Here is a 9,963-nt window from a genome sequence, read left to right as displayed (position 1 = left end):
GGCGCGGGGACCAACACCGGGAAGTGCCGGCGGCGATGTGGGCAGGGGCGGGGGGCAGCCCTTGTGGTCGGTTAGTGCCGCTTGATGTCATTAAGTGACTTATTTGCCTTGTGTTTCTGTCTGTCCGTCTTTTAAAGACTCTAATGATTAGGTTTCCTTGTTACCTGTTTATAGTGGAGAATCTACAGCCGAGGGCGACTGCCGGCTGGAGGCTGAAAACAACCTGTTACTTGGGAGAGCAGGCGCAGGAAGGCAGTTCAGCGAGGCTGGGTCAGATTTGAGACAGTCTCCTGATACTATTAGAGGCTCCCAGATGTTAAATTAACATGTTTGCTGTTTTTCTGATTCAACACTGCAGTATTTGAAAGCGTGTGTGTGTGGTGAGTGTGTACACACAGACCGTGAAAACGGTGTGATTTGCAGGCTAAAGGGACACCCCACTTGCAGCGCTCCTAGATTCCTTATTCAAGTGTGTGTATTTGTGGATCTCAGGTCTCTCTGTGTGCAGCGGAAGTCAGGACCCTCCCCATGCAAAGGCTTTCTCAGAGCAAGTGGCTGGGCACAGGGGGTGTCCATACTGGGGACTTGTGCGGGGTGGAACGCACCTTGTGTGGTGATGTATTTGGGGATGAAATGGCTCATTTTGTTCTAGGCTTTTGAGATGACCGGTATCAGAAGGGGTCAGCAGAGGATTAGGTCCTGGGTCACTTGCCCGCCCTTCCTCCCACTTGCAGCCACTTTTCACAGTGTGGTGTCCACCGTCTTAGGCTTGTCTTGAGTAGAATTAGCTGAATGCTTTGTGACAGTAAGAGCCCTGCCCTGAGCCCTTGGAGCTCAGCAAATTGGCGTAGTCAAAACTGTCCTGATTTGTCTAAGACTTTCAACGCTAAAACCTGGCCAGTCCCGGGCACACTGGGACAGCTGGTCACCCTCGGTCCAGCTACTTGAATAAGCTTGTGCGTATTCCAGGTGGTAGAGGTGTGAGGATATAAAACAGAGGGGGAGTGCTGTCTCGCTGGGAAAGAGCCCTGAGAGCCTCTACTGCAGACACCACCTCCTAAAATCAGAGAAAACTGCCCAGACTGGATCTCTGAGAGCCATCAGGCATCTTCCAGGAGTTCCCAGGACTGCCGTCTTCTCCCAGACAGGGCAGCTCGGGCGCTGAGGCTCTGAGAGCGATTGTCTGGAGACATTCTGTTTGTTTTTGAGCCTCAGACATTGTGTTTCATCAGGACTGTTATGTGGTAGACATTCCTGTCTTTACCTGGGCCTTCTGACTGGTGTGTTGGTCTCCAGCCCATCCTCCTCCACCGCTGCCTCCTCTTTTCCACCCCAGCCTCCCGTCCTCCACCCCTGCCTCCTCTCTTCCACCCCAGCCTCCTGTCTTCCACCCCACCTGCCGGCCTCCACAATACCATTCATCGGCATGTTGGGTTTCTTTCGCAAACCGACATGGATCCCCTCTCTCTGAAACCCTCTGCTGGTTTCCCCCGTGCACAGGGTGATGTCCAGCCTTCCCAGCCCGGCCACTGAGGACCCTGCTCCCACTCACCCCTCCGGCTTGACCTCCCGCCGGCCTCCCACACCTGCCCTGCAGGGACACAGAACAGAGCAGCCCCCCTCACTCAGGGGGGCTCTGGCCTCAGTGACCTCCTCGTCTTTCCAGGAACCCTGTGCCCTTCAAGCCTCAGATCCCTCCACTGGGAAAGCCCTTCTTCCCCTTCTCACCGGCCGAGCCCCCGTCCCCCCCACTTCCGGGCCCAGCTCGGGGGCCCCTCCGCTGTGACGGCCGGCTCTCCCCACCCCCCCTGCCCTGCAGACCCTGCCCGCACCTCAGCGCTGCTCTCTCCCTTTGCCTTGTTGGATGGGGGGAGACCCCCGTCTGTCTGTGTCTTCTGAGGTCCTCAGTCAGATCACAGAGCAGGTCCCAAGAGCCTGTGCCAGGGGGCCCTCAACCGTGAAGCAGCTGAACGAGGTGCCCAGCCTTTGGAGAGGAGCCCAGGCCTAAGGAATGTGGACTTGGGTGCAACTCTCACCCACCACTCAATGGATATTTTTGAAGTAGGCTGTGTCCCCAGTGGGGCCCTTACATGAGTGTTCTCATCTATTCCATGAGACAGAGTTATCATCACCATTTTACAGAGCGGGAAGCTCAGAGAGGTGAAGTCACTCGCCCCAGTCGTAGCCGCTAAGTGGTGGAACCAGGAAAAATACAGATTGTCGCCAAATGTGAACCAGTGCTGTAAGCTTTCCTGTGATGTTGGCGGCAGGAGAGGCCGTGGGAAGGCCTGCCCGAAGGTGCCTGGGGGACGCGGAGCTGAGAACTGAAGGATAAATGGGGGTTCTAGGCAGAGAGAAAGAAGGCTGTTCCAGGCAGAGGAACGGCGTGTGCTAAGTGCGTGTGCTAAGTGCATGTGTGTGTGGGATGCCGCACAGTGGACCGCCTCCCGCGGCCCCTGTGAGCTCCTGTCCTAGTGCTGGCCCGTCCCCCCCTCCATCCGCCCCTCCCCCGAGACGTCCCGATCTCCACACCAGCCAGGAACAGCTGTTGCTGCCCTTGGGATGCGCCTCAGGTCTGACTGTCCTGGTGCCTCATGGAGAAGCCTGGACTGCTTTGCTTTCCTGTGTGGCGTCTGGCATCTCCTTCTGCTGCGGGGCAAGGGGGTGCGGAAACAAAAGGGAGGAGACCCGGGCAGAGCACGGGAGCTTTCGCTTGTATCATTCTTTCATTCAGCACGTGCACAGAGTCGTGCGCGTCTGTGCTGGGCGCTGTGCCTGATGCTGGGGACACTGTGGGATTAGGACGTGGCCCCTTCCTCCTGGAGCTTAGGGTCTAATAGAGAAGGACCGCTGTATAAGTAAGAAGAATGTTCTGCAGGTTGTGGGAGACGTCATTAGAGGAGATGCACGTATATAAAACGCAGAGCAGGGAGTGGTCAGTGCCATCTGGGTTGGGGACCAACAGCCTTCACAGGAGGGCTTGTAACTGAGTGAAGGTGTGAAAAATTAGTAGGTGTTTTTTTTTTTTGCTAGGAGGACGGGAAGATGAGTGGCATTTGGGGGAATGCGGAGCTTGGAAGTGTGGAATAGCGTTGTGCCGTGGGAGAATCTTCAGGGGTTGGGGTAGCTGGCCGGGGGGCAGGGGTGGGCAGGAAGTTGGTGATGGAAAGGCTGGTAGTGAAGGACGCTCCGGAACTGGGGGCTTCGCACATCCAGCCGGGGGTCTGACGCTTTCTGTGCTCACTGAGAAGCCATTTGACGTTTTAAAATCGGGTACGAATAAAACGAGTTGGTTCCCATGTTAGAAAGATGATTCTGATTAGAGGGTAGGAGTGCTTCTCTACCCTGGCTGCACTTTAAAGAACATTGTTATCAGGTCACCTTCCTTAGAGTTTCTCATTTACTTAGGAGATAATTAAGTAGTCAAGTCAGATGGAGTCCAAACATTGGTTTTTTTAAAAAAAATATTTATTTATTTATTTGGCCACACCGGGTCTTAGCTGCGGCATGTGGGCTCTAGTTCCCTGACCAGGGATCGAACCCCCTGCATTGGGAGTGTGGAGTCTTAACCATTGGGCCACCAGGGAAGTCCCAAAACGTTGGTGTTTTCAAAGAAAAGCTTCCCACGGACTTCCCTGGAGGTCCAGTAGTTAAGACTCTGCACTTCCACTGCAGGGGGCAAAGTTTCCGTCCCTGATCAGTGAACTAAGATCCCACATGCTGTGCGGTGCGACCAAAAACCAATATATATATATGTATATGTATAAAATCAAATACAGAAAAGCTTCCCAGGTGATTTGAATGCACAGCCCAGAGGAAAGCCCCAGGACATTTGGTGACATCTGGAGACATTTGGGGTTGTCCCAGCTAGGGAGGGGGCTGCCCCTGGCAGCTGGAGGGAAGAGGCAGGAACGCTGCTAGACACCTACGGTGCACAGGACAGCCGGCCCCAAATGTCAACAGCACCACCACTGGAGGGCGCCCTGGAGGCTGGGGACCTGCCAGGCCCAAGGCAGAGGCCGGGTGGGCCGAGCCGGACGGTCCAGGAGGGAGGTGAGACGTGCCGCAGAGGCCTGTTAGGAGACGGGTCAGAAACAAAAGCAGAGTCCGCAGAAGCTGACCGGGGTCGTGGAGGATGCTTCCTGGGCTTCTGGCTGGGGTGGCCTAAGCGCCGATCGAGCGTGTGTGGTGCCCCTGAGGGTCCGAGAGGCTTCGGGGTGAGATGGCCCAGGGGTCCGCTGGCCTCTGGGCGGACAGGCTCCTTAGTGGGAGCCCCTTCTGTTTGCCAGACAGCCCCGTGGTTGCAGGTCACTTGCTCCCTCTCTGTACAGAAAAGTACTGATTATTACCATCCCCCGGGAACCTTCTCCGGCTCAGAGGAAAATCCCAGCCCGAGATCTCGCACAGGGAGTGACAGCGAGGGGCAGCGTGGGCGTGGAAGGTGGGATGTCGAGGCCTTCGGAGCCGTCGTTCCTGTTCCTTGGTGACACGCCTGCAGTCACGCAGAGGCACGTGGCATCTGACGCCCCCATCCCGCCCCCAGCTCGGCGTCACCCGGGGTTCAGCACCGCCTGGTTACCCCGCCGTCCTCGTGTGGCCCAGGATCGCGGGGAGCTGCGTGTGGGAGACGGGAGGGCGCCTGACGTTTGGGGCGGGGGTGGCCGTACCTCCCTGTCTCTGGGGGGGTGCCCACCAGGCGCGAGGAGGAGGGCGCGAGAGTTGGCAGCAGTTGGGAGCAGAAAGGCAAGGGCTCCTCACCCTCTGGGGACCTGGGGACACAACTCGGGTTGTCCCCTGTCTGTGGTGGGCAGAGGGGCTCCTCTGCTGGAAGCAGGGCTGGAGCCCAGAGCCTGTATGACTGGGCTGGGGCCGCCACGGCAGAGCACCGCCGGCCCGGGCACAGTGTGCGCAGCGTGCTTTCCGGCGGCCTCTGTCCGGGGCCTGCAGACGCCGTCTTCTCCGCGTGTCCCCACGTGCTTGCCCCCCGTGGTGTCTGTGTCCTCATCTCCTCTTCTTCAAAGGACACCAGTCACACTGTCACAGGGCCACCCTAGTGCCCTCCTTTTAACTCAGTTACCTTGTCAAGGACCCTCTCTCCCAGTCCAGTCACATTCTGAGGTCCTGGGGCTTAGGTAGGACCCCAACCTATGAATTTGAGGGGTGGGCACCGTCCAGCCCATAACAGAGACGGAACCAGCAGCCCGAGTCCTACGGTTTCCTTGTTGGGTGCCTGGGGAGACCCCTCAGGGGAATTGACACAAGGAAAGTTCTGAGGAAACTGGATCCAAACCCCAGTGGGCCGAACGCCCTCAGAAAGTTCTCGAGGTCCCTGTGGTGTTCCCTGCTGCCCCCAGCCCTTCTCTTCTGTGAAGGTGACACACCCGCCAGAAAGAAATCTGACTCCCCTCATTGTGTTCCTAAAATAGCTCTCATTATTCCTCCTCTGAAGGTTATTTTCAAACTCTTTATAACTAGATTTTTTTTTTTCTAATGCAGAGAGAAGGAATCAAACCCCCTGACTTTCTATTGGAGAAGCTCAGGTTTCTAACTCAGAGCGGGGGTTTCTCTTTCTTCTCCAATATATGGGCGCCCTGACGCCATGAAATGCTGCTGTTTCAGCTGATAAAAGTTTTGGAGCAAATGTGGACTTTCCTCCGGCAGTTACGCTGAGAAAGGGGAGGCCCGGGCTCCGACGTCAGAATGGCGGGCACTTCTGGGAGGAGCAGGTGAATCCGAGGCTCACGGCCAGCCAAGAATTCCAGAAAAGCATAACGGGAGAGGATGTGCATAAAAAAGAATGTATGCGTGTAACTGAGTCACTTTGCTGCACAGCAGAGACCGGCACAACACCGCAAATCCACTGTGATTCAGTTAGAAAAAACAACTCCAGAAAAGGTGACCCCTGCCGCCCGTGGCCCCTTGGTCCCCGCCCGCGTCCGGGGGAAGCAGCCGCCCTCCGGCCACCTCCTGGGGTGTCCCGCGCCCCCTTCTCCGCTGGGAGCCGCTCGGTGCCCCCGTGGCCCGAGACGCCCCCAGGCCCCGACCTTGCAGGAGGCCAAGCACTGCAGCTCCGAGTGGAGCGGAAACGCGTCATTTCCGTTCCAGAAGGATCCCGCGAGCCGAGAGCGCGTCTGTGCGGACGGGCTCGCGCTGGGTCTTGCACGAGGAGCCCCAGGCGGCCCTGGGCCCCGGCCGGTCCCGCGGGCAGCTGAGGGTCCGGCGCTGGGCCCGGAGCGGCCGTGACCTTTGCCCCTGATCTCGGCCGCTTCTCGGGATTGTGGTTCTGCTGCCGGTGCCGGTTTAGCAGCAGGTGGAAATAGGACAGCCCAGCCCTCGGCGCTGACCTAGGACGTCGTGTGTCACCCCTTCTCCCGCCCTGGGGACTTGGGGGGCCTGCCAGCCTCCGGGGTGGCGGGTGGCGTGTCTCCAGTTCAGGGCTCCCCGCCTGACCTTTCCCCTCCAGCGCAGCCTGGCCATCTCTCTTTCTCTCTCTTTTAAAAAAAATTCTGTTTTATTGTGGTGAGAACACATCACACAAGAAACTACCCTCCTACATTTTTCTAAGTGTATAATTCACAATGTTGTTAATTATAGAAACAATATTGCAGGGCAGGTTTCTAGAACTTACTTCATCTTCTTGACTGTAACCTCATGCCCAGTGATTGCATCTCCCCGTCTCCCCCTCCCCCAGGCCCTGGCAACTGCCCTTCCACTGGTTCCGTGAATTAGCCGATTTTAGGTAGTGGAATCGTGCGGTCCTTCCGAGACCGGCTTACGCACTTAGCATAACGTCCTTCAGGTTCATCCAGGCTGTCGGAGATTCCAGAATTTCCTTCCTTTCTTTAGGGCTAAGTCATAATCCCTGGATGTGCCACATTTTCTTTACCTGTTCACCCACCAGTGGACACTTAGGTGGTTCCACATCTTGGCTGTTGACCACGGTGCTGCTGTGAACCGGGGAGGGTCCATATCTCTTCGCCATCCTGATTTTGATTCTTTTCGATAAATACCCAGAAATAGGATTGTTGGATCATCTGGTAGTTCTGTCACTGACCAGGGTTCTTGGCCTCCTTGAGCAACAGAAATTGAACAGAGACCAGACAAGAGATTCAGGCAAGGCTTTACTGGGGCCGCTGCTGCAGCAGGGGGACTGAGAACAAACAACAGGTCCCCTTGCTGGCTGGCTGGGGGGGGCAGCTGGCTCCTTACGTGGGGTGAGGGTAGGGGTGCGTCCGGGGGTCGGGCGGGAGTGGTGGCTCAGGCGTTCTGCCCACCCCTTGGTGGTGTCGAGTGCAGGGGGCCTGTGCAGCACCCTGCTGTCGCTCCTGGCTCTTCGGAAGTGGCAGCTGGGTTCTTTGGGCCTTTTTGTATCTTGTCCAGAATTTGCCCCAACTGGGCATGCGTGCAGTCTTTTTTCGTCCCTTATAGTTTCTTTGTATTTTGTTGCTTGAGGTGACGTGTGTCCAGGTGTGGGCACTGCAGCAAAGGGCCCCAGGTCCCAGCCTGTCTCAGTTCTATTTTTCATTTTGGGAGGAACCTGCATACATTTTGCATTCCCACCAACCGTGCCCGAGGGTTCCAAATTCAGCCTTTCACTTTCCTGCGTCAGCCAGCGCGGGGCCCCTCGCACCGTCCCTCCCTTGCAGTACGGCGGCCGGCTGGGAAAATCCTTCTCGCTCTGTGTGATGTTTGGGGATCATCTCAGCCATCCTCTCCTCCTCCCGGCTCTTGCTCCCATCCCTGCTTTCCCTGTTTTTTGGTGCATAATTCAGTCTGCAGTTGCTGTCTAATAGATTCTTTGTGCATAGCGTGGTATTAGTGCTTTCGCTGCTTCATCTCCTTTGATCTTCACAACATCCGTCTGACGACGTAGGTACTGTGCTCATCTCTGCTTTACAGAGGATGAGCCTTAGTGAAGTTTAGTGATTCACCTCACCTGCTCATTGGAGGATGATTTGAACTGAACTTTATTCGCACCCAGATCCCTAGTGTTTATCTTAGTTCATTTGTTTATCTTCACACCAATATCTTCCCAACTCTCTGAGGCCCGGGAGGCTGTCTTTTATCTTCCTGTACCAACCCCCCTGCCAGGGCTGGGCACCTAATACCCGCTCAGTAAACATCTATATTTGGAGGATTGGTAGAGCAGGGTTTTTATTCCCAGGCATCTAAAGACAGCTCTGCGTGCACAATTTTAAAGATGCACTGATGATACGAACACTACTGATGTTAATGATTCCAACCCACAAACACTAACAAATCTCTCTCCTTATAAAGTATGTATCTTTTTTTATTATTATGCTGTATTATTTGACCTACATGTTATTTATGATTGTATTGATTAATTTTAAATTCTTTTCCTTTTTTCTTTTTTAAACCCCGCATTTGTTTATTTATTTATTTTTTTGGCTGTGTTGGGTCTTCGTTTCTGTGCGAGGGCTTTCTCTAGTTGCGGCGAGCGGGGGCCACTCTTCATCGCGGTGCACAGGCCTCTCACTATCGCGGCCTCTCCCGTGGTGGAGCACAGGCTCCAGACGCGCAGGCTCAGTAGTTGTGGCTCACGGGCTTAGTTGCTCCGCGGCATGTGGGATCTTCCCAGACCAGGGCTCGAACCCGTGTCCCCTGCATTAGCAGGCAGATTCTCAACCACTGCGCCACCAGGAAAGCCCAAGTATATATCTTTCTGCTTATATATCTTTATATATCTGTCCTTACAAAGCATTTTTACACAATTACTTAGATTCTAAGAGGTAACAAAATGCTATCAATTGTGAATATACTGTCATTTTATGGTAGAGGAAGGGAATTCAGAGAGGTTGAGTGGACTCCTGCAGTTACGAGAGAACCTTGAGGACATGAGAATCTTGGGTTCCTTTTCTTTGGGCCACAAGCACACGCAAACTCTAAAAGGACTTTGGAAATTGTAAAGGGCTGTACAGTGTGAGGATGAGTTATTTTATGAAGCAGCAGGAGAGAAAGGATCATGTAACCAAGCTAGTTAAACCGGGGGAAGAGCGGCACAGTGAGCCATTTTGCTTTGGGTTGTGGTTGGGACGTGGACAGGTTGGGTTTGAGGGGAGACCCTCCGTGAGCATCTGTCCAGCCGTGCGCAGCTGCCCTGACCTCAGGAGAGGGCTTCCAGCCGGAGGAGGACAGGAGAGGTCTTTGTTTCCACTTACTCGTTCGTATTCTGTGTTTCTGCTTTTGCTGCTCACTGAGCCTTAGGGTCCTCACCTGCCATCCTTTGCCCTTTCTGCCTCCTCATTCCTATTCGTCATTTTATGACCACTCCAGGAGTGCCTCTCCCGGCCACCTCCTCCCTGGCACAGGTGTGTTGTCAGGACACCGTGGCCTCACCCTGGTCACTGTACTTCCCGTATCGTCCTGTAATATCCTTGCACTAGACGGTGAACTCCTTAAGCTCAGGGACCAGAGCTCTTTATCTTTGGTTCCCTGAGTCCACCATGGCTGCCTGGTTGTTGAATGACGGACTGATCATTTGCAGGCACCTGGGGGGGCTGGGGGTGTGCACGGTTTTCCCCTCGCGAGGAGTTTCCTGGAGCATGAACTTTGAAGCGTCTGCACGTGAGGCTTTGTCGATGCCTGTCATCAGCGTTGACCAGAGAAGTGCTTGGTGTCTTTTTTCAATTGTGTCAACCCATCCAGTTTGTTTTAAAATATCCTTCAGTTAATTTTACTCCTATTAATTTTTTCAAGTGGAAAAATGTTTTGTATTCATCAATGTTAAAAAAAAAATACTCTGAAGACAATCAGGGCTGTCCTTGTGGGTGTCTCCCTGCAGTTCCAGCTTCCTCCGATGGTTCGTGGATTCTCTCTGGTGTCAACCCTCTCGTCGATGTTCGTGAATCGAGTTCTTATCTCTGACGGTCGTGTCCTTTGAAGTTGGGACATTTCCTTTCCAATCCCCTTCCAGACGTCGTGGCTATCTCAGCAGCCCTTCAC

This window comes from Delphinus delphis, chromosome 19 (genome assembly GCF_949987515.2).
Source record: "Delphinus delphis chromosome 19, mDelDel1.2, whole genome shotgun sequence".
Lineage (NCBI taxonomy): Eukaryota > Metazoa > Chordata > Mammalia > Artiodactyla > Delphinidae > Delphinus > Delphinus delphis.
The sequence above is the reverse complement of the archived record's forward strand: the minus strand, read 5'-3'. Positions refer to the sequence as shown.